The following is a 25,464-nucleotide window of genomic DNA, read 5'->3' as shown; positions in this document are numbered from 1 at the left end:
TTTGAATGAGTTTCGTTTTCTGGTTCTAATGCAGTGTTTGATTTATATGCACCACAGGGAATGCTTGTTTAAAAATTCATTTCAATTGGAAATTTTATATTCTGGAAGTTATACAGGAAAATCTGTCTTGGTCTTCAATTAAACAAAACTGCAAGTCTAGCATGATACTGTCCATTTAAATTCCACTTTCTGAATATTGTCTTATTGTTTATAAAGCATGATGCAGTTAATGAGCAGGAGAACCAGCTCAATTTGTCTTCATTACAGAGCACATCAGCAGTGGACCCAAATGACATCACCCAGTGCATTGGGGGCTGGAACAATCTGCACTTGTGTGCTCATCAGCACCCAGCAAACCCTGCACTGCTCACAGGTGGAGCTGCCTCATGCTGTGAAACTTTCCCTTTTTGCAAAGATGTTCAATTTAAACAAACCAGCCTAGGGGATAAAGGCACAGGATATGAGTAAGGATATTTGTGACCCAATCAGGGACTCCTTAAGTGACCCTTAAGGCAAATAATTACTGTCCTTTAATTATGTATTTGCATATGTGAGAAACAATGCTGTGCAGTGTCCAAACATGTCATTGAGGTATGCTGCAGTTAGACACTTAGATTTGATTCTGAAAGAGAAGTATGTTTAATAACAATTTTTCTTTCTGATAATAGATTAATGCATAGGGACTTTAGCCTTGAAACAGTGCCACAAATATAGACATCATGTTATTTCAGAATGAATTTAGAAAAAAGGTAATACCCTGTACTAAGGAGCAGTAAGTGAGCACTGCTGACAGAAAAAAAATACAAGTAACAATCCCAGGGAATGATAGTAATTGCAACAGGCAGTGTTAGCCCTCCAACCACTGCCAAGTTATTTATGAGCACCAATTTATTTACAGGCAGCTCTGGGAGAGGCAGCCTAGGATAAAGCTGTTAAGTTTTGAGAAAGGTACATGGGTGACAAAGCCTAGCAGAATGCAGGCAGAGGAAGGTTACATTATCAGAATCTGAAATATGACCAAACCTTACTCATGTTTACTATAAAATAGTGAGGTTATGGATTTGGGCAGGATGTTCAATTGAATCAATATTGAAAGCTGAGAAAATACTGTGGGATCTTTTTCACAAGCATTCCCAGAAGGTTTTCCCAGGAATACATTCTCTGGAGGTCCATTATTTCTATTGCAGTTATTAAAAAAAAGCAACAAAACAAAACAAAGAAAGAAAACAAAGCAAAGAACTGAAGCAAGTGTCACAAACATAGGTGCAAACAGAACCCATATGTCAAAGCTGTGATCTGGGCTCTCTGTAGATACTCTGATGTCACACAGGCACACCTGTACTTATAGAAGAACAGTCACTACACAGCTCACACACAGCAAACTGAATCTCCAGGGTTAAAAGCACGAATGAAAGTTATTTTTTCTGCCCCTGGCTGTAACAGGCCTTTATATCCTGGTGAACATGCAGAGGAAAAGCCTTCCAAAACTCATTGATCAGCTGTAGCCATCATTTGAGTAGGAACCAGAAACAGCACAACAGAGTGGTGCTGAGCAATAATTATTATCCAAACTGCTCAAATAGAAAGTATTCAGATAAAACTGTGCTCAGCCAGTGTAAGGAATTTAAGAGATTATTGGAATACTTGCAAACTGAACACAGTCCAGGTTAAAGGAACAAGGATAAAAATCACTGAGCTATCTGCTGAGTAATAACATGGTTGAAGGCTTGCATCTATTTTGTGAGCTGAGAAACAAACACCATTTGCCAGTAAAATCTTGGCAGAATTTCTTGGATTAATGACTTTCCCTCAAAATGGTTCATATTTTCTGCCTCACATCAAACATTTTGCTGTTGTTCTGACACCTTTGCACACTGGGTCATGGAACAGGTATTTTTGCAGACTGCACATCAATTTCTACCCTTAATGCATTATCTGAACAAATTACCTGCATCTAAGGGCTGAAAGTGCTCAAAACAGGTGTCAAAGTTGTGGTGGAAATGCTATAACACATTTGAATAAATCAAAGGGCTGTGTGATCTAATTGTGCTAATTCAAACACTGAAAATTTATTAAAACAGTTTAACAAGTGACTATAATTTTTAGACAGCTAAACAGGAGTGCCGTCTAAAAATAAATCCACAGGGTAGAATTTATTAGGAAAATGCTTACCAGAGACAGGTCTTTCATAAAGTCCTTTTAAAAAACACAGCCTAAGCACAAAATTTTCATCACTTGTATGTATTGCAGTTCATTTGGGCAAGTGTAAAGTCAATGAAATTAAAACTGAGAACAGAAATGATCCCACAATAGCCCATTAACACTGATGTTTTACTGGAAAATTTAAACCAGGAAACATTTCCCCAAAAAAGCAAATTGGCACTGCACAGTTAAGACTTTGAAAACTGCCCAAGAGATGAACCCGTCCGTTCCAAATTTCCCAATTTCAAATATGCTTAAAGGGAATTCCATCTTCCACTAATCTATTCAGTACAAATTGTGCAGCAATTTGCAGACTCTACAGCCATCTGGAGACAAGTGGGTTCTCCTGAGCCACCAATTCTCTCCAATTATTGAGCCATCACTCTTAAGAATGACACCTTCAGTCCATAATCACTTCTTTTCTGATACATGCCTCTGCATATCCCAGCATTCTGAAACGTCCAAGCCAGAGAAGTAAAAAGGAATTGCATGTCTAGAAACCCCAAACCTTTCGGTGCTCTACAAAGGCAAATCTTGCTCACCATAACCACATAAATACAGAGAGCTTGTTATCAAAAGTACTCATCAATTCACAAATCTTTAACACCTTTTTGCCATATGAAACAATTGTTCAAGAAATAGAATAATGATTTATTTGTGTATCATAAGCAAGGAATAACAATTTCCTGTGGTGAGGAAAAGCCATAGCCCATATTTACATATTTTTTTTTTAGCCAGAACTAATTCCCTAAAGACAAAATTTTCAAAGTAGAAGGCTGTTTTCAGAAATCAGCCCATCCAGGGGATGGAAAAGAAGTTAAGAAAAACCCCAGCAAAATAAAACTTTCTTAATCTTTGAGTATAAATTCTTCACAAATAAAAATATTAGTTAGATATCAGTAGATGAGGGAAGAGACTAGGGTAGGTCTGATGCAACCTTGCAAACACCCTGCACTGGACTAAACTTCCACAAACTGCTTTGGTTAAAAGGGAGCTCCTTGGCATATTCCAAAATGATCTTATCATGGAACAAACACTACATTTATGTTCCCCAATAAGACACATTTTTTCTATATTTTCCATATCAGGATTTACATATACACAACTGCTTCTGTCTACTGTCAGTCACTAAAATAAAGCCCCAGCCTCAGCCATTACTGCTGGTGGGGCTTTGGCCATTCATGGGGTTATTTCTAACATGCCTCCTTATTACAGCTGCGTGGGCTGGACAAAATTTCAGAGTTCTGCTGAGTGGGCTGATAAAAGCAGGAATATTTTTCAAGCAATAGAGTTAAATCATAAACTAAGCATCATACTCCATGGCAGAACCAGTCCTTTGGAGCTCAGAACACTGTCCAAGAGCATTTTTCATTTATAGAAACAATACAGTAGGACTGTAAGACATACTGAGCAGTCATACAGACATTGAACATTATTTGCTGGGAGTGTGTTAAGTAGGAGGCTAATTGTAAGAGTTGCTGAGATGGAAATGAAAATTCATCCCTTCTTTCAAAAGAAAGGAAAAATAAATCTTTTTTGGACCATACAAATTAAAGGAAGGTGTTTGCATAACAACACTGCTTCATTCTCTCTGCCAAGAGAGAAGCTGGAACCACTTTAATTCTGTGATTTTGTTCAAGTGCCAAATTATTTGGATACAGCTAGCCTAGAAATGAATAAATAAACTGTAGGATCAACTTTCCAAATTATTCCATAACCTTTAATAGGAAAAAAAAAAAAAGAAGGAAAACAAGTTTTTATTTTCTTGAATAGAATTTCTTAAATATTTTAGTTCAGAGAAAAATCACTGTTATCCAATTTTAACTACCTAAACTAGTGAGCTGATGTGCTATGTCAGTAAAAGCCTTTTTCCATGTGAAGCCCAGGTTCCCTTGAAAGGAATGCTGTCTGCAGAACACTTAAGAAGCTGTTCAGGAGCCAGGAGACCTGGAGACTTGTGAATCCTTACAAGCAAAACAGTTGAACTTGCTAACAACTTTCTATCATCTTCAGTATTGGACTGAAGCTCGGAACATTGGTCTGACTATCAGGTAAGAGATATACAAAAAATAAAAATACTGATATTTTGATTGAACTGTTGAATAAACACTGCAGAAAATATTTACATTTACTGTGAGAATTTAACTCTTTCTACAGCTAAGAGAGACAGTATTTAAGACTGACCTATTGTAACTGACTCACACTTTACCTTGAACACTTTTATCAGTTCAGGTTTTCCTCAGGTGCACAAACACATATAAATAACAACTGCCCCTTTTACAAAGGCTGTCATCTGATTGAACATCATTATTACTGGCAGTGTTCCCATTCCAGAGGATCCATTTAATCCCTCAGTGCACAGCATACACTAATCTATTTTTTTTTCTCCCTACCCCTTTATACCTTGATGGAATTCCCACAGGAGACATTCCAGCCCTATTGTGCTGCTGCACTCCAGCTGCAAAAAGGCCGGGACTGGGGCCAGCCTACGTGAATACTTGAAGGGTCACAGGGTCAGAAGGAATTGGCTGCTTCTGCTCTTTCACTCTCCTCTGAGAAACTGCTCCACACCTCATCACTGAGAAATACACCTCCCACGACTGCTCTGGCCTAATGCAACCAAAACACACCAGGACAGAGCGTGAGGTTCTGGGACGCTGAGGTCACATTCCAGTCCAACAGATGTTGGAAAGAAAGAAAGTAGCTTTAGCAAGACCTTGGAAGAGTAAAAACATTTCTATTCCTGCTCATATAGATGTGCTCTATTAGGCAGAGAAGGGAAGCCACAGCAGAAAAACTCTCTGTGCTCAGACATTAAGTATTTTCTGTGTGTTAATGTTTTCCTGTTTGTTTTGAATTGTTTGGAAATAATGACCCCAGAAACTGTGTACTTTGACTTGATCACACCTGATGCACAACAACAGTGAAAGTAATGGATGCTTACCCAAATTCTCCTGTATCCTCCATTCCAATCCTCTGCCTTCACTACGTATTTCTTTAGAGGTAACCCACTGCTATTAAAGCTGGTGGTTTCTCCCTTGGAAGTAGAACAGGATCCCCATGTTTATTCCTGCCATTTCATAAAACCAGTACCAATTAAGCTCAGCAGTAATCTGAGCAGGTTTATATCCAGCAATCAAGTGTGTGTGGGTCTATTTATTTTTCTCTTCAGTGAAGGATAAATGAATCTGTACCAAGTTAAGGGATATGGCACCTTTCATCTTGAAACTCTTGGAGGAATATTTATATTATTTCCACTCATTCATTCTGTAGGGTTTTGCCTACAGCATTGAGATGGATATATTTTAATCATACAGCCATATCCAAAAGACATTTTTCTCTATGTATTGAATCATGTGTGATCCTCTCCAACGAGTTCAGGAAATTCAACTTTCCTGAGTTTTCAATTCAGGAAAGCTTTCTACATAAATGTATTGGAAACTTTCTTCCAGCTTATTTAGATGCTTTACCATAACTCAACAATCAATATATAATCTATAATATATAATCCACTTGGACTTACATCCAGGAAGGACAAGATAACATTCACAGAAGTTTAGTAGTACTATTTATTTTTCCCCCCGTTTGATTTCCATTTTGACACCAATTTGGCTTCTTGAAGACTGAAGTTGCCATGTTTGGGTGCATGTGACTTAATACAGGGTGATATGCATCCTGCAAATATTTGCAGCCACAGGCAGAGTTCTTTGCTGAGAAAACCGGGCTATCTGCTAGACTAAATGTTCACAAGTGGTCAAAACTGAGTAGAAATTCTCCTGCTCACATCTTCCAGAAGGAAAGGGGCTGGATAAAATAACATAACTGCATTTGTGAGTGCAAGGCAGGATTTAAACAATACTACAAAAGACAGACCCTTCCCTTCAGACTGTGCTTAATGATGAGACTGCCACAGGAAGAAGTGTATAAAGAAACAACACCACTGCAGTAATCACATTAAATGCATTAGTTGGTTAACAATGCAATTCAGGAGTGCTGCAACAGACCCAAAGCATTGCTGTGGCTCAATGGGAAAATACTTTTACAAGGTTGGTCACTCCTCAGCCTAATTATAAATTAATTCTGCTGCTTCTGAGGTACCTGGCTCCAGACACTATCTGGGCTTGCTCTCGCGAGCACTGAAGGAACATCTGCCTTGACTTCAGCCTGTTCATCTCTCACACAGTTGTTCTCAGCTTCCAGCTGAAATTACCAATGCCCAATGTGGCAGCCTCAGTTCTGGTGGATTTCAGCACAAGTCACCCACTGGAGCTGAAGCCCATTCACTCCGCAGCCGGTTGTTCAGTGATAGAGAGAGGAGCTCCTGTGACATGAACTGCTCCAGTTCAGACACTGGCACAGTAACTTGCAGCTCAGAAATGGTGACAAGGTCCATCATAAAGTGGCACTTTCAAACTCTCATAGCTGTTTTCACCCACATGTGATCACACTGCTGGTGACAGGATAATGTCCCCTGTTGGACCATTGTCTCTAGTATGGTCATGTCAAATTTTAATGCCTAAATGACAGATCAAGAAAGGAATTTGAGAGAGTTTCTACTGGTTTGAAGGTATTGTTTTGAAAATGTGTTACAGAAATAGCATGTAACTCCAGATACAGGGACGACATCTGAAAATAAAGTCCATTTAAATAAATTATGAAAAACAACTTTCTACGCTGCCATGTTCAAAGTATATGAGTAACTGCTTGTCGACAGTAAATGATTTAAGCTTACTCAAATCAAGTCTGTATACAGGACTTTCAGAATGGCAAAATTACATTTTCCCTCCTACCTTTTAAGGATATCTTCTGAAGATATGATTTTCAGATGTAGAAAGCTTAGTTTAAACATTCCCTATCATTTTGAATAATCCAGTGGAAAATAACAGCATGGAAAATATATAATTTTGAGCAGTTAAATTTTTTGTCACTTAAAAAGAGAATGATGCAAGTTACTATATTAAAAAATATAATTAGAAAAGCAGACATCCTTCCCCCTGTATTTCAGGCAAGCTGGCAATTGCTCAAGAGTGATCAGAGTCTGGCCTATTTCTCAAGGACCTCAAGAGATCATAAGAGTTTAAATCATAATCTCAGGAAAATGCCTGAAGCAATTTTTAAAATTTTCTTCTGCTGTGGGGGGGATTGGGGTGGGAAGAAAGGAAAGCTTCCTGCTCTCCAAACTGGCAGAGATACTATAAACAATGGTTTGAGGAGAGCTTGAGACACCCTACCCTGACATGGACTGAGGCAAGTCTGAACATCTGCCAGAATAAACAGACTTTATCTGGAATAGAGTAGCATACTTAAAACTATTTTTCATGAGCAAAAGCAAAGCAGTTCAAGTGGTCATTAGTCCCAAGCAGTCCTGGTCATTATGAGCAGGCTGGAAATGAGGTGTTGATCTTTCCAAATTCCACATAACCAGAGGAACACTGGAGAAAGCCAAGAGAAGCCTGGAGAGAGGAGCTCACAGAGCTGTTCACACTACAATGAAAATGTTCCTCTCTCAGGGGCAGGGCAGGATGGGGACACTGACTCCAGGAGATTCCACAGCTTAGGGACTGGCCCTACATTTAAACATTACCTTTAAGGATCTACCCCCTTTAATTCAGCCCCTGCACTCAAGCATAAGACCTAAACTTTCTCTACAACTCTGCAGCAAAAATGATTTTCTACCTGTCATGCAGTTTGATGCCAAAAAGCATCCATTAACATTTTTTGCAGAGCCTACACCACTGGAGTGTTTGGGAACCAAGTAGTTTAGGAAATCGGAGTCTCAATTCCTCTGTGTTGATGGTCTTTCTAAATAAAAGAAAACCAAATAAAAATAATTGAAACCATTTATCCTCACAATAAATTTGTGAGGTTTAATACTTTGAAGACCCTTCTAAGTCCTCATATAAACCTCTAACATGAGGTGTCAAAATGGTGCTCTTTTGAGAAGTTTTACCTTAATTTCTTTTTAGGTTTGCTGTTACTAATTCTTTTAGCACGGAAGTTCTCAACATGAGACACCCACATAATCTGTGGAATGTTAAAACAATTTCTTTTATCAGCTAGAAAGATCTAGTTTGGCCTTTCATGTAAATGTCTAACACTAAGTAATTTTAATTAGATCAGGATTGATAAACATGAATATTCATCACTAGTTTTCTTAATGCTAAAGTTATAACATATATACCTTTTCCTGTGGGATATAAATGTACAGATTCTCTCCTAATCTAGGTTTCAGTGTGTGGAAGTCAAGCATTTTAGAGCAGACAAACACAATTTTGGTATCAACTTCAGTATACATTTGCATGATAGAAAGACACAAGCAAACAGAAGGGGAGGAGTAAATGCCTCTGTAGTGTTACATTTCAATGAGATTTAGTGATGTTAGATTTCAGATTGTCCTTTGGGTTAAAAGTACAAAAAACCCGAAGACACAGGTATCTTTACATTATTTCAAAATTACTTTCTCTGCTCAAATCACTGCATCCTCTCAGGAAATTTCACATTTGTGGGGGGTGGGGAAGTGTGATGTTGAAGGGAGAATGTACCTAGTTCATCGTAAACAATTTAATGTCTGTATGCAAGCAGGGAAAGAAGGATGAATTTTCTTCTCATTCACCCAACTCACAAACATCTTGTTTTACAATTTCAGTTCAAATTAGAGTCATCAAAGAACTCAAAATAGCCTACAAAATAATTTCTTGTATTCCTGTATAGTTGCCCAATTATATGCCATTTTAGTTTCTGAATATTTTTAAGAGAGTCTGATGCTGCAGCAATCAGTTTAAGACTATTATTTTCCAGAGTAGGCTTATATAATTTGGTGAGATGACAGTAATAAAATATTCAACATATTTCCCTTCTTGTGTAATTTTTGATATTTAAAGTTCTTCAGAAACAGTAATAATGAAAGAAACTTGCAGAGGAGTTTACTTTAGACCTTACATTGTTGAAACAGAGAAAGTTTATTATCTTTGTTTCTGGGTGTTATTGTCCAAGCTGATAAACCAAGTGAGTGATGTTTTTCCTTGGTAAGCCTTTATTTATTTTATGTGCATGTATCATGGATTAGTATCAATATAGGTTAGGCAGTAACAATCAGAATTTAAGATAATAAATATTTTGCCAAGCAGTTTGAGATGAAGGTCTGGGGAGGTTAAAAATCCAGCAGAAAACACAAACAAAATTCATTGCAAAGGTTCTGCCTTCCCCACCCTCACTTCACAGAGCATCACTAGGTCTGACTGAGGTTAATGGTTTCAGTACTATTTTCCATAACACCCACATCTGCTTTTTGCTATTCCTGTGACATTAAACACTACATTTTCCTATGCATCTGTGCACACAGTCCAGTCAAACCAGGCTGTTCAGTCCTCCTGCAAAGGGAAATGATGTGTCTCTCACAGAGTATTGTGCAGCTCATTCAAATACCTGAGCAAACTGCTCCTGGTGAGCAGTCCTGCAGAGCTTAAGAAGCATTTGAAGAACAATCTCAAGTTTACTTTACATCCCCAGTTCTGCTAGTTCTGACCATGAGCAGGCCATAAAAACAGATACAAGAAGCATATTTTTCTAGGTCAGGCTCACACATATAACTCCACAGCTCAGTCACAGACAAATATTTGCTTTCATTCTGCCATCAAGAAAGGATTGAACATATTCTTTAGCCAAAATATTGATATTCATCTGAATATTCTATGTAAACTTAAATCTCTTCTTATGAAAACAATGCTTTGTGTTTTGAGGCACTAAAGCATGGCAATACTAGAAAAGTCATCAGGGAGATGCTCATTAAAACCAACTCCAGCTTCCTTGTCACACAGATTTCTGTTTAAATTAATTAATTATATTAATTAATATTATATAATTATATAATTATATTCATTTAATTATATGAAAATTGTACTTACTGTATCAGGCAGAGTGAGGTCTAATACAACAGATTTGTGTAACAAATGTGCCCTAAACTGAAGAAATAGAAGAAATATAAAAAAATCTTTGTGAAATCTATAGTCTCCAAATAGTTTTCCTCAATGACTTATTGAACACTTAAAATTTTTGGCTTTTTTTTCTGCAAACCTCTTATTCATCGCTGATTTTTCAGACAAACTATAAGAGAACTGTGTTTTCCTTTCCTCTTCAGATATATTGCACGTTTGCAACCATGGCTGTCTCTCTAATACACCGTCCTTTACAAATTTACAGAATGGGAGTTGGATGCAGCTGTGCTACACCCTCTAGCACTTCAGAAAGCACCAAAGTAAATTCCAACCATATTTTACTCCCCCAGTTGCTAAGAGTTTGGATCCACACATCTACTTGGTCTTAGGCAAGATCCAAAGCAGGCTCATCACTGTCTCTTGAAATCTATCCAAGGTTTCTATTTATCAGGGTAGAAGGTATGGTTCTATGAGCTGCCCATGACAGAGAAGTTTTCATCACCATCTGCAGCTGATCCACTGCAAACTGACTGGAAATAGCATGAGGTACCTATGAACAAGTTCCAGTTTGATTGAAGTGCTGACCCACAGTAACAGTGGATTTATTGGATCCCAGAGGATTCATTCAAGCAGGAAGACTCTGCTATTTTGGATTATGGAGTCTGGCAGGACCTTAAAGGTTTTTCCTCTGTGTGTTTGTGTACAGCTGGAGTATCAGAGTGTGTGCCCCATCTATGAATGCTCTTCAATATTTTCACTCTCTGCTGCTATTTGAGAAGAGAGAACTGAGAGGGGATCTCATCAATGCATGTCCATATCTCAAAGGGGTGCACAGAGCATGGTGCCAGGGTCTTTTCAGTGGTGCCCAGTGACAGAATGAGGAGCAATGACCATGAACTAAAACATAACAAGTTCCATTTCAACAGGAGGAAGAATTTCTTTACACTGAGGGTGGCAGAGCACTGGAAGAGCTGCCCAGAGAAGGTGTGGAGTCTCCTCCTCTGGAGACATTCCAAAGCCACCTGGACACATTCCTGTGCCACCTGCTCTGGGTGACCCTGCCTGGGCAGGGGGTGGGACTGGATGATCTCCAGAGGTCCCTCCCAATCCCAACAATTCTGTGATTCTGTAAACTCTGATACTGTTCTTCGATTTCAAGATGTAGAGGCAGCGCCTGAATACAAACAAGGAGAGGAAAAACAAAAGAGGAGCATAATTTATATATTCTCTGTTAAAAAGTGTGTAAGAAATGAAAAGTACCCTATAGTTTGTTCAAATCTTTACAAATATTACTGAGAAGAAAGTACATGAAGAGAGAATACTATGAGAATTAAAAATACTGAGCTAAAGTATCAATAAGTGACCAGCTCAGGACCTGGCTAAACCTGTCACAGTATATCATATAATCCCCTGTTCTTTAATTGCTGCTTCCAGACAATTAGACAAAGTACCCCTGGGAGACTGTGAACCAACACAGAAGATGTTGTCATGAACTTACTATTTACAAATCAGGTAGGCAATATACTCTGAGATTCTTTTTTGCTGACACATGAAGCATAACTAGAGTGGGTTTAAGGAAATAACTCCTGCCCTCAGCATTTAATTCATCTAGATTCTGTACGAAGCTCAGACTACAGAGAAACAGAGAAATCATAGACAAACATTTTTTTGAAAATATGATTTATCCTCCTTTCAAATATAAGAAAAAAAAAAGATTGATGGGGAAGGGAAGCCACAGCTACGGTACAGTGATTTTTCAATCAAAACAACTTTGAAAATAATACATGTAAGAGAACATGTAATACTTTTCATTACTTCATTTGCTATCAGTTAGGAGATCAGAGAGCCAAACACCAGTTATTGTGATTTGACATGTATGATCCTGCAGTTATATGGAAGTACTGGTTAAATGAATAGTTGTCCTCATAGTAAATGGTAACTCCAAGGGCTGAGTTGGCTCACTTAGGACTGACTGCCAGAAATGCTTGCACTTGTGTTGGGCCCCTTGTGCAACAGTGGTTTAACCAATAATCAAATTGTCTCCTTTATTGTGAAAATACAGTTCATGTTATCTTCCATGAGCTCTGGTGATTGAACCCTGAAGTCTCTCAGTGAAACAACTGCTAAGGAAACGGAGCACCTTGGCAGGAATTCAGGGATGCCCTTCCTCAGTAAAGATGCACCGACCACTGTGGTGCTGGGAGAACACATGGCTTAAAGGGATGCATTTGTTCCTGTCTGATTTTCAGACTGCAGCAGAATCACCTCAAAATAAAAACCTGCTGATTAACACAATCACCTTGGAACCTAACAAAAACCTTGGAAGCTAATAAACACCACTGAAAGCAGACCACCTTCCTCCTCACTTGGACCTGCAGTCAGTAGCACCATGCTGAGAACAGGATTTCAGATCAGCTTAAGGCTCACAGTCCTTTACAGAGTACAAACTTAGTGAATGATTTGCCATGCCCTCCAATAGTGAGACTGTGACAGTGGCAATCAGTGCCTTGCACACCTATTGTATATCCCAAATGTTTTTCTGAAGGCATAAAGTCACAGAAGTTCTTGCCCTTGAAAATCTGCTTGTTAAATTTAGAGGGTAAGAAAAAATGGAAAGCATAGTGAACAGTGAAATATTTTTTAAAATTTTTCCAATTTTGCCATGTTGCAAGAAAGAGAATGTGTGTGTTAATTTGTCCAAGAAAATAAAGGGATATCCTTTACAGATTGAGCAGCATTTTTCCTTGAAATGACATGAATATATATTGTATTGTCATGCATAGTCAATATCACTTGTGAAAGAGATTGATAACACACCAAACAGAAATAGACTACAGTTTTAAAGTCAAAATATATGAGGAATAAAGTGCTTACATAATAAACTGAATGTACCCTAGATCTTATTCAAGAACCATGACAATTACATTTTAATTAAGCTGAAAAATAATCAGTATTTATTTTATTTTTTTTCTGACTTTCCATCTTTTTGTAATAGAAGTGAGCTGCAGAAAGAGGAAGACTTGAAGGACAGGAGCATGATGTCATTTTGGCAGCATTCTTAAAAATATTTTATCTTTTTCATTTTGAAGTACAATCTATAAAATTGATTAGAGTGAAGAACAGAGAAAAAAGAGATTGCTCTTCATCAGGCTAAGCATAGTTCTTTTCAGTGCTCTAAAAGCTTTCATTGCATCTCTTTCTGATCTTAGTTAGCATTAAGAGCTACACAGTAGAGAATAACAAAGAGAGTCAGCTCACCCACTCAAAGGGGACATATAGAAAAGAGCAGTAGCAATGCATATGTCCTTGAAGCCATGAGAATTTTTACCATACCCTCCAAAAAGCTGAGCAAACACTGATAAGTGCAAGGTGAGGTGCCAGCGAGGTAACCACACAGTAAACCAAAGATTTGGAATGTAGGTGCTATAGACATCATCATTTTAATTTCAGGTGCACTTATGGCTATGCTTTTTAATTTACAGTTTTTGAAGTCCCATGATTGGTGTTGCACAAATATTTTTCATTTGTGGATCTTAAAAGAGGGCAAAAGTGAGACTACATTCATTTTGAAAAAATGGATTCAGATAATTCCCCCAAAGGCCTTGAATCATCACTAGTTCTAAAGTTGCCATTTGGGGTCCACCTATTGATTTTAATACAACAGGTTCCCTTTGCCAGGAAAACCACTTTTGTCCTCACTTTTGTACTTAGAGGAAAGCCACATGTTTAGCATTCCATCCCTTCTTTTTAATTAATGATGTACACTCAATTTCTCCACTGGAATCTGTAAATTGAAATGTATTCCTCTCCTTGTTCTACCAAGATTCTGTTCTTAGTATGTGCTGCCAGACCAGCCCCTCTCCCAGATATTTGGGAAGTGGTACAGATATTTGCCTGTGGGATATGTCAGTATCCACAGATATTCTTATTTTGCCATTCCATTTGCCAATTTTTCTTGCTGGAATTAAATTATGCCAACCACCCTCTCAGTAATTCTTACCAGCATCACTTATGGCACCTTCCCTAAGCAATAAATTTATAATTCAGTTATTCTCGTTATTGCCTAGAAGTCTTTCCCCACTACCTTTTGAGCAGATGTTTTTGTGAGCTCAAAACACCACACACCTCTGGGGATGGCAGAATGAACCCAGATGCCCTCCTAGAGAGAAAATCTGTGTTGCCCAGTTTTTCTCTTTAGTATCAGAGATCAGGTAGTCAAATATTGATACCTGGTACAAAGCAGGAGAAAGGATTTTCTGAGTTTTCCTTCTTTCACAGCAGGAACCCTGCACCAGGGAAAGCATGCCCAGCTCAAATCATCACTGCTAGAGGCTACAGTGAATTGATTTTAAAGGCTGTTCCTACAACCTACTGATACTGTATGTTTTATCCCATTTTGTCTGGCCATTCTTAGCAGACTGACAAAATTTAAGGGTATGAGAGAAAATCCTCAGAAGTGAGATCAGCTTGGAGCAGAGAAGTAATTCCAGAGCTCACACCAAAGTTTTATTAGTAACCGTATATTTTGTTGGAGTGCATTGCAGGGTTAATTAATAATACTGTGTAAGTAATAATTAACCTCTCTTAGATTTGGCATTGCCCACTCAAACAAAGATGTTACTTTAGGGAACAAAAATGTAGGTCACAGGAGTATTCTAAGGACATACTTTAAGGCATTCTTGTAGATTTTCCATTCTCTGCACAGATCTATCACCTACACTGCCTGTAATAGCCTTTTGCTTATGATTCCCCCTCCCATCCCCTTTTTCATCTAGTGGGTATCTTCAAAAAGATAGGAAATAATTTGCTCCTTGTCTCTTTGGCCTTAAATCCTTTCCTGCTGAAGCCATAGGCAACATTCCCACTGAAGAGAATAACACTGAGTTTTACATCTCCATTATTCGACTGTCACATTTAACATCACCTTTCCCATTTCTCAGCTGCCACTGATTCTCTGGGCCAACAAGTGCTCTTTTTCATAAAGGTCCTGCTTGCATGGCTCCATCTTTGGTGAAACAAATAATGAAGTAAACTACATGCAAGCCTCAGAAATATCTTGTGTAAATAGATCTCTAATATAAAAGCTGAACTGGGAACTTGTGTTACATTTCATCACTGTTTCACTATCCTTCAGGAGTGTTAACGTTCAAGCTAAGAATCAGGTAATAATCCTGAAGAAATCATCCCATTATAAGTTAATGGCTGGATTTTCAGTTAATGGACCAAGCTGAAGACAAGGGCAGTTAACACTATAACAAACTATAGTAATATAACCAATTTCAAGGGGATTATTGCTACCATAAACTGTATTAAATGCTTTGTAAAAGGAATGGCTTGGACTTTTTTTTTTTTTTGAGTTATGTGAAGAAGAGTAAATGAGAGACTGCTTTGTTAGCTAAGCTGTTTCCAACCAATTTACAAAGCATTTTGGACAATGGAAATGCTGCTAATAATGTCACATAATGAATATTCTGAAGGCACCAGAGGTTGTTCTTCACTCTAATAAGTGGGGGAAATCATGAACTCATTTTTGTGATGAGATTTCAATGAAGCTGGTCTATAACTCAGTGTAGAAAAGAGGCACCAGGTTCAGTCTATGCTCAGGTCCAGTGTCAGAGCCCATTGCTTCACCATTTGAAAATCTCATCATCTGTTAGCCAATTACCTTACAAGGCCAAGAGAGGATGAAAATAAACATATTGAGAGCCCTGTTTTACATTAAGTTCTACAAGTAAACTAGATAAGTAACTGCCAGGGAAGAGTCAAGTTATATGTATATATTGTATGTATATGTTATATTTTTGTCCTTTGACCATACAGTGGAAATATTTCAGTGGGTTTTTTTTCAGATGTGATGCTTTTTTCTCCAAGTATAAATTTATGATCTGAAGAATTAACACAAAAGATAAGTAATTTATTCAGATAGCAGTACTATGCATTTCACTAATTCTACTTCTAATTTCAATGACCAGATGCATTCTCAATTCTCATTTCATCCAAACATATGAACAGCAAAGCTTACATGCAAGAGGATGGAGGGAATGGAAAGAGATCTCTAAGGGATGGTTGAGCAAAACAAAACAAAACAAAACAAAAGGATCAAAGGGGTGAAATAGCATATCCCACTGTCTGTAGGTCCCCTGATGCCCAAGCTACAATGTCACAGTAATACACACATACACAGCGCTTAACTTCAGACAGGTGTTGGGGAATTTTTCACAGGAGTAATAAAATAACAAAATGTTCCCATCTCCTCTTTGACCTCAGCCCCTCCTCAACACCAGAAGCAATCAGAGATGAGGTTGTACAGTCTGTACCAGTTCCTAAGTTTCCTGAAGTTCACTTCTTTCTCCCTTCAACAGCTGGAGTTTGCCATGGGCCTGCCTCTCTTCATTGCTCTAGTCCACCACAGATCATCTTCATTTAGATTACTGTAATTTAAATATTATGAATTGCACATAGTGATTTAGGTTAATATAGATTTAAACCTCTTTCCAATAAATAAGTCAGAGGCAGTATCCAACATACAAAAATACTTGCTCATTAAGAGGGTAGAAATAAGAGAGTGGAATGATAATGTCTTGAGTTATTTAGATAACTTGCACATAAAAAACCTTGAAAAACTAAAGGTCCTGTGACCACAGACACTTTAAATGGAGTGCAGTTAATCATGTTCTTTTATATGATCATCAACCCAAATATTTTCTTGTAGTGTCTATTTGAGTAGCTGCATGAGGGAATAGAAGCAAATGTCACGCTGCTGCAGCAGGGCAGGCACTGCAGTGGGCTGGGTAAACACGAGCACAGCCTGCCAGATGCACAGTGTCTTTTGGCTCTTCTCACAGCTGATAAGGCCTCCACTGGAATTTTGTCTGCCAGGGGAGATGTGGCCCAACAGCAGAGTCCAGACCACAGAAATGAGAGCTTCCACTCACTCAGAAGATAACCACTTGCAACAGGTAAGGAAAAATAATCAGACTTATTTAACCTTTAACTTTTCCAAGGCTACATGTTTCAAGTTCTACTCAAAATTTCTATCACTGTACCAAATCTATTTAATGGAAGTTCAGCTCAAGAATAGGTTGGAATACCAAGCCAATTATACCAGACTCTCTGAGGCACAGGTGGAATTTATCAACATCATTGCAAATGAGAATAAATAGCCTAAATGTTTCTGTGGCTCATCAAAAATTGTGGTACAAAATACCTTTCATATGAAGGAAAAGCATTTCAGCAGTTAGCGATTAGAATGGAAGCTCTGTAAGCCTATGGGCCCTCTGTAACTTTCACTGTTATCTCTCACATGACCTTAGAAAATTTTGAGGCGATGTTTAATCAATCAACCTCAAAAAATCCCCCAAACTGATCCCTAAGAGATACAATTTAAGATACAACTTACATAAACTAACACTGTCCATTGGAAATAAATTCTTATTTTAAGTAACAGCATCTTCTAACAGAGCTAATAACTGATCACTCAGGTATTGCTCCATCAACCAGCTTTCTCCACACCTACTTTACTTGACATAAGCCTGTTATCAAAGAACCACCAATTTATGAATTTGCCACTGCCACAGCAGGAGAGAAGCATTTTTTCCTTCTTTTCACAGGCTAAATAAAGATATATGGATGGAAGGATATGTGTCTTGGTTTCTATGTTTTCATGTTCAGTAATATATCAGGATAAATAGGGAAGAGAAATTAAAAAAATGGTCACGGTCTTGCATCTCATAAGTACTTGGTTTATCACATGGTAGTTTCTCATCTTTATAGTGAAGGCAAACATAAACACAAAACAGAAAGAATTAAAATTAAGATGACATCATTTTCTACATACACTGAAGAAGTGAAACATCAGTATTTCAAATTATTAGTCCTTCTATTCTCTTCCTCACACACTTGTGTATATTGAAATGGGTTTTGTGCTAGTGTTATCTCATTTGAAAAGTCTTCAGAATGGGTTTCTTCCATCCTGTTCCTCAAGCAGCTGGTCCATGTCCTTAGTATGTTTCACATATTAATCTTCTGGTTTCCATCTCAGATTTCCTTTTATCTTCAATTTCTGTCCCTTTGGCATTGTTTAAACTTTAAACCTTCCAAATAGCTGTATAAAATTCATGTTCTCTCATATCTACAGTAGAAGAAACAGTTTTGAAGAGATTAGTTTAATATGTTCTAGTTTCTTATCATCTTAATTAAGAGTTACAGTCTTTAGTTTATTGAAAGCTAGGTCCCATCATGTCTCACTTTATGCTGGGATAAGCAGAACATGAGGCAATCCTTCCTTTTTCCCAGGATTTGAGAAGGATGGCAAGTGGTATTCACAGTGCCAGCATTCCTCTTCTCAAAAATATGGGAAGCCACAGGGATACCGTGCTCTTCCACGTTCAGGGCACTCTGCTGCAGGCTCTGGCACAATGCAAGATGAAATAGAAGGAATTGCTGCTCACCTTGCTGATGGCATTTCCTGCTGACAAAAGGTCTAACACATATCACACACATTCACCAGCAGCCCTCATTTCAGCCTTGCTTAGTAGTCAGCTTCCTTCTTCCAATAGAATAGCTGTGCAAAAGATAATTTCCTCTCAAGCACAGGTCATCCTCCTCTTTCTCACAGATCCCATTTTGCTCTTTTGTGCTCACGTTAATAATTTCACTGTAAGAGTTTGATCTGTCCAAAGGACTATTTGCAATTTCTTCAATTGGAAGTGCTATTACTATGCTGGTTACCTCTTTTTAATCACAAAAATGGATTCAACCCCATTACCAGCAGTATCCCTTTGAAATACCTCATCCCCAGTGGAGGTGCCTTTCAATTATGGACTGTGAACAGCCACATCAAATTCCCTCTTTTTGTACCAGGACAGATCATTCACAATCAGAAAGCTCCTTTGACTTTCCAAGTATTGATTAGGGGAGATTTGGACTGGTTTGATGCTGCATTACATCCTGTATATCTAACAGGCTCACAGGAATGCATCCATATTTCACTGAAGCTGATTACAGCAGACAACTGGCTTTTGAGTCTCCTTACTACTATTTCAAGGCAACAAGCAGTGAGGACCATATGGCACCATTGCTACAGGACTAAGAGATTTAAGTCTTCTAAAGAACCAGCCGACCTCTGACTTGCAAATGGTAATTTTCTGATTTTTAAAGTCTCGGCAGCCTATACTGCATAAAACCTGTCAGTTAGCTTAACAACCTGTACACATAGAGCATAATGTCTTCCAATAACACTGCCTGCCAGGACTCACCATCTGCACTTCCTCTGCTGGGAACAGCCAAACTGTTACACACAGTTGGGCTAACACAGGGATAACACGCAAGATTCCTCAGCACAAATGTCGGGGGGCACAGGAAGGCTTCACCTTCATTTGAACAAAGGCTGGGGAGCAGCACCCTGGAAAGGCACCTGAGGGTCCTGGGCCATGGCAAGGTGGATGTGAGCAGCAGCCAGGAGGGATGTCCCTGTCCTGGGGGGTATCAGCACAGCCAGCCAGGCCAGGGAGGGGATTGTCCCACTCTGCTCTGCACTGGGGTGGCCTCACCTCGAGTGCTGGGGGCAGTTCTGGGCACCACAAGAAAAGGAAGATATAAAGCTTTAGAAGGGCTGTGAAGGTGCTGAAGGGCCTTGAGGGGAAGCTGTATGAGGAATGGTAGAGATCACTGAGTTTGTTCAGCCTGGAGAAGAGGACACTGAGAGGAAACCTCATTGCAGTCTGCAGTTTCCCCATAAAGGGAAGTGGAGGGGCAGACTGTGATCTCTGCCCTCTGGTGCCCAGTGACAGGACCTGAAGGAACAGCATCAGGCTGAGTCAGGGTCAGGCTGCATATTAGGAAAAGGTGTCTCAGCCAGGGGCTGGGCACTGAGCAGGCTCCCCAGGGAAGGGGTCACAGCACCAGCCTGACAGTTCAAAAAGCCTTTGGACATTGCTCTCAGAGATCTGGTGTGACTCTTGGGGCTGTCCTGTGCTGGGCCAGGAGTCAGACTTCAATGATACTTGTGTGTTCCTTCCAGCTCGAGATACTCTACGATTTTGCAGGTGAATAAAGATTCCCATTTTTATACTGTTTCCATCAGGTTCCTACGGAGCAAGAGCAAAGAAATTAAGCTATGGAACAGAGTGAGGTCTTTAGGAGTGAAAAGCTCTTCAAGGCTGTGACAGGTGGCAATATCTTCATATGACATGTTCTGGGGGAGTGAAAAACAAGACTACCCTGTCCATCAGCCACGAAAAACTCAGGCCATCATTTAGACAGTGGGACAAGCATATGGAATTTTCAGTCTTGCTTTGACTAATGCAGGGGCAGCTCCTCAGCTGGTATAAACTGATTGGGTAGTGACAAAATACACAGCAGAGAGTCTGCCCACATTCTGTTTTCTCTGCTTCTGTAAATGAAAATGTCAATGCTCCCTGTGCATATGTTCCTCTACAGCAGTAGCTAATAGCAAACACTGCTTATCCAAAGCTGTCATTGGTCCTGCTCTGCCCTGAGTAGGTCTCCAAACAGTTTCCATGCTGAGTGTCCTGCAGGCAGCTCCCAGAGCTGTGCAGCTGAGGAGGCCTCAGCTATGTCCCACTGAATATTAAGCACTTGTAATGCTCTGCTTCAGTCACTCAGACAGCTCTAATTCCTCCCCAAATCCTTGATGCAAACATCTCTTCTACCTTCTGCTGTCTCCAGGGAAGGATCCTATCTCACAGTTTTTAGCTCAAGCTTTCTTCCTTGGATAAACTACAGCTTTATGTTATCTCCCTGCTGCCCACTGAGTGAGTTACACAATTCCCACGTACAGCACACGGCTCTTTCTGGGTCTCAGGCTCTCAGCATTCTGAGAACTTTCTAATAACACCAGCCAACAAAAGCATTATTACAAGACTTCAGATTGAACCCTAGAAGGAACAGAGCTGAAAAATAAATGATGCCTTGCTTCCTGAGTCTCACTGTGGCTATCCTAAAGAATCATTGCAATTAAAAGGAGACAAGAAGGAGGCAAGAATGATGGCTGAACTCATGAACGTGTTATTCTCAGCCAGCATCAGCTGCTTTCTAGTGGTGTGCATGGCTGCTCAGATAAAGGAGCATGTAGGAACTGGCATCCTCTATTTCCACCGTGGAGGTACTTTTCTGGAGAAGATATCTGCCTCTCTGTGTGTTAAAACATCATCTGTCTCTGTGTCTGTGATAACACCAGCACAAGGTTTCTCTGACAGTGTTAGTGAAGGAAGTTTTGGGGAGGAGAAGAAGCATAAAGGGCTGGCTCCAAAGATGTTAGATTCATTTGAGAAATAATACTGGGATACGGGGGTGTTATGTAGAAGTATTGCAAAAAAATATTTTGCTGCCTTTCCTTTCCCTGCAGTGCCATATTTGCTCAGTGGATCAGTGCACTGGAACACTGATCACTTACAGCAGTTACCTGGGCACCATGTTACAGTATTCAGCTAAATTAAGCTTCACTACAGCATTTAGGGATTTTTGCAGCCCTGGGTTTCATCCAATTTTACAGTTGGGTTGAATGAGGCACAAGTAGGTCAAGCAACTTTTCTAAAGTCACAGACTAAATATATTATTTACTTATAAAATCAGAAATCCAGGACACTACTACTTTCATTCCTCTTGCATTAAAAGCTAAAACTTAAAATATTTTAAAAAAGAATGAGATTATTAAAAAAAAATTAAAAACATTCTCTGTGATTAGTGAACAAGTGTTCTTTTATAAAAAATAGATATGCTAGAAAACACTACTGTTACCATGTCTATTTCTTGGTTTTCCTATTTCATAGGTTTGTGAGTAACACATACACAAGAAACATATGCAACAGAAGCTAGCAGCAGTTCAAAACTGAAAATCTAAGTTTTAGGTGTGGTCAGTTATGTGATTATGCAGGATTTCTCAAGAAAAGGTACCCTGATCCATCTGTGGGACTCCTGGTCCAGGGAATATTAATAACAGAGACTTCATCTTAAACCTAGTCAATCTAGAAAATTAAAAGTAATTAGGACTTCTTCAGTCCTGCAAATTACAGCATAAGATACTGACTCATGGAGAAACAGAAAAAATATCTACATTTACTACCAGTTAGAAGAATTTTGACAAAAAATATTTTGAATTTCAACATTTTATGCAAAAGTTTGACTTTAACAGCAACAATATTCAGAGGGAATATTTCACAACCCTAAACTTCTATCTTCAGAGAGCATGTGTGAGGTACTCCAAGTTACAATATATCCAGATTCATATTTCTCTGTCATATCTAGAAGACTGTTTATTTTTTTCCTTATATGAAGCTGCTTCTATAAACAAACACATGCCTTTTATTACCTAACCAACAGGTAGCAACATATGCTAACATACTGTTTGCACCTGGAAGAGTGAAATTCTTATTCACATATAGACAAATATATTATTTTCACAAATATGTTTGGGATGAGATCTTTGTGAAAGAAGAATCAGAAAGATTAAGAGGTTCTGAGCTAAATTTAAATTTTCAGGAGGTTAACATGAGCATTCAAACTGTAAGAGACTTTCCCAAACATTCAGGCTTGAGAATCAGAGGGGAATTAATTTACATGAAATAAATTATTCTAGAAAAGGGCAGGAACAGGAAAAGCCAAGCACTCTGGAGAACAGCAGAGGGAACTCACAGAGGATTCAAAGAGATAATGAAGCAGACCAAAGAGGAAAACAGTTCCTCTATTGTTTAATTCCATAATCTAGTTTAATCCTACTGAATGATACTCATTCCAAGCAAACTAATCAAATCAGGTCTCCATCACCTGCTTGCTAGGCTATAAATGTTAAGAGGAACTGCTCTTAGAATGATTTCCATACTTTCCAGCCCTTCCAAAAAGTCACTGCTGGCTGACAGCATGAGCCACCACTTGTTCCTCAGCTTATTCACACAGGCTCGCCCATCTGTACTTCACAGGCTGATTCCAACCTTTGAAGTGACTCTTTGTGGAAGTACTTTAAAGGAGAAAGTTCTGAAAGGTACCACAAATATGGAGATGAGATGGGATGAATTGCCATGCAACAGAACAGGTTCATTTCCTTCCATTTTTCAAGGAATGGGATTCCCAAAGGCAGGGACAGTACAAAGTCTGTATGAATTCATAGATCCTTACTTTATTAGAAAATAAATAAGAAAATAAAATGTTACATGCAAACATGACCTGTCAAAAAGAATGCCACACATGAAGACGGACAATTCGCAGAATACTTATAAACCTCTCACCTTCTCTGGCATCTCTATAACTTTTACAGTATTTAAAGTAAAATTTTAATTCCACACATTAAATATAACAGTATTAGAGAGAATAAGAAAGCTGAGCTGATGTTCCTGCCATATGAAAGTTTTGTATTACTATAATTTATATAATTAATATAATTTATAAAATTTATATTCTTGCCCAGGACTACCCTACATCAACTGCAGTGTCTTTCTGGTCATAGGGTGTCTTTTCCTTTTCATGGTTTACCAGGGTTCCCTTGGGTGCCTGTGCTGAGCTTGCTGCCTGCAGCTCACGTTTGCTGATCCCACATTTGCTGATTCCATTTGCCAATTCCAATGTTACTCTGTAACTTCCCAACTGGCACACAGCCTCAGTCACTGTCCAAAAGCTCTAATTAGCAGCCACAATATCCACAGGAAAGAGAGAGGAAGTATCTTCTGTTGCTTGTTTAGATATCTCCTTTCATATACAGGATTTATCTTTAGACAAACTTGTGATGCCTGACCTCGATACACATGGAGAATTCTGCCTGGGCATTCTGCCAGACATTTTGTTTGATATCTGTATTTTCTTCCCCTTGGCCATATCCTTCTTGTATTTTTTCCCCTTCTGGCTCCCTGACATTTTTTATAACTTCTTTAGGGCTCATTATCTTTACCCGAAGACATTGGCATTACGTATCTTTCCAGTCATGAAAACTTAAATGCTGGTCCTAAGAATACTCTGTGAAAAGGAAAGAAAACATTTCAGAACCATCTGATGCCTTAGGAGGCTGCCTAGAACAGAGGCCAGACAGTGTTAAAGGAATAAAGTTGGTGTTTATTAGAAAAAGGATACACCTGGGACAGTACAAGAGTCCGGCTGAGGCTACACACAAGATGGACTATGGGTCACACACACTTTCACACTTTTATGAGTTTTTCCCCATTTACACATTGGGGTTAATTGTCCAATTACAGCTTCAGGTTATGAAGTCCCATCCTCCCAGATTGCTCTCCTCAATTCACTGTTGTTTTTACTCTTTGGGCCTGAAGCTGAAACAGTTTCCTTGGTTCTTGGGCTGGAAAAAGATTGTTTTGTCCAACTAAACTGTGTAGGGAACTTGCTAACACTTTCTAGGAAGTTCAGAGTTATGTACAAATTCAGTACAGAATCTGGAAAAAATTAAAACTAAACTTAAGGCATCACATCTAACTGAGGAATTTAAATTTCACTGACCTTCAATCAGGCACCTATGGCATAATTGTGGACTCACAGAGACTGTGACAATAATATTTTTTACACTTTAAGTTATAAAAATACATATGCCCACATAGTAAAACATTTAGCACAATATCAAGTTTGACTCTTAAGGTGAATTTTTTCAATATTTTAACAAAAATTCCTGCAGAGTGTAAAAAGAAAGAAATTCTCCCCCTGATCCTTTATTATTTTCCCTTGGGAATTATGTTTAACCTTAGGAACCTTGCATGGTTTTAAAATATGTTCCTTGTTTTTATCAACTTACAGGATAGTTACTGCTTTTATCCCCATTTAAACTGTCTTAGATCTGCTGGTCCTGGCTTATCCTTAATTTTATGAGTTCTACTAATATCAACAATCTGTGGCACTGGCAGTTTTCTATATTAGTGACCAAGGAGACGCATGAAGTACAAGGAAAGAAAAAAAATCACAAATTAACAAACCAGGACCTTGAAATGTGAGGAACTGGGAAATATCTGTCATCATCTTGCTAACATTTCTGTGTTGATACGCTGAAGGTACCATTTTATGCATCTCTAAGTCTGCCAAAAGGGAGACAGCATCCAAAGGAAGGCTGGAGGGAAAAAAGAGAGGGGGGCAGACAGACAGATTCTTGACCAGATTTGAAAGTTTGGCAGGAAAAAGTTTTTGTCATTTCTGTTCTGCAATTTAGTTTGTCTAGGCAATTATATTAACAGAAATGCAAGGCACCTACTTGAAGATCTTGTGGATAAGCCAAAAAATATTGAATTACTTTTCAAAGAAAAAAGTGACGACAAAATACTTTGCATCAAGCTCTAGCCCAAAGAACTTCCAATCCCATTTACAGAGAAATAAATGCTAT

The sequence above is a fragment of the Poecile atricapillus genome, chromosome 8, assembly GCF_030490865.1.
Source record: "Poecile atricapillus isolate bPoeAtr1 chromosome 8, bPoeAtr1.hap1, whole genome shotgun sequence".
NCBI lineage: Eukaryota > Metazoa > Chordata > Aves > Passeriformes > Paridae > Poecile > Poecile atricapillus.
Note: the sequence above shows the minus strand (reverse complement) of the source record.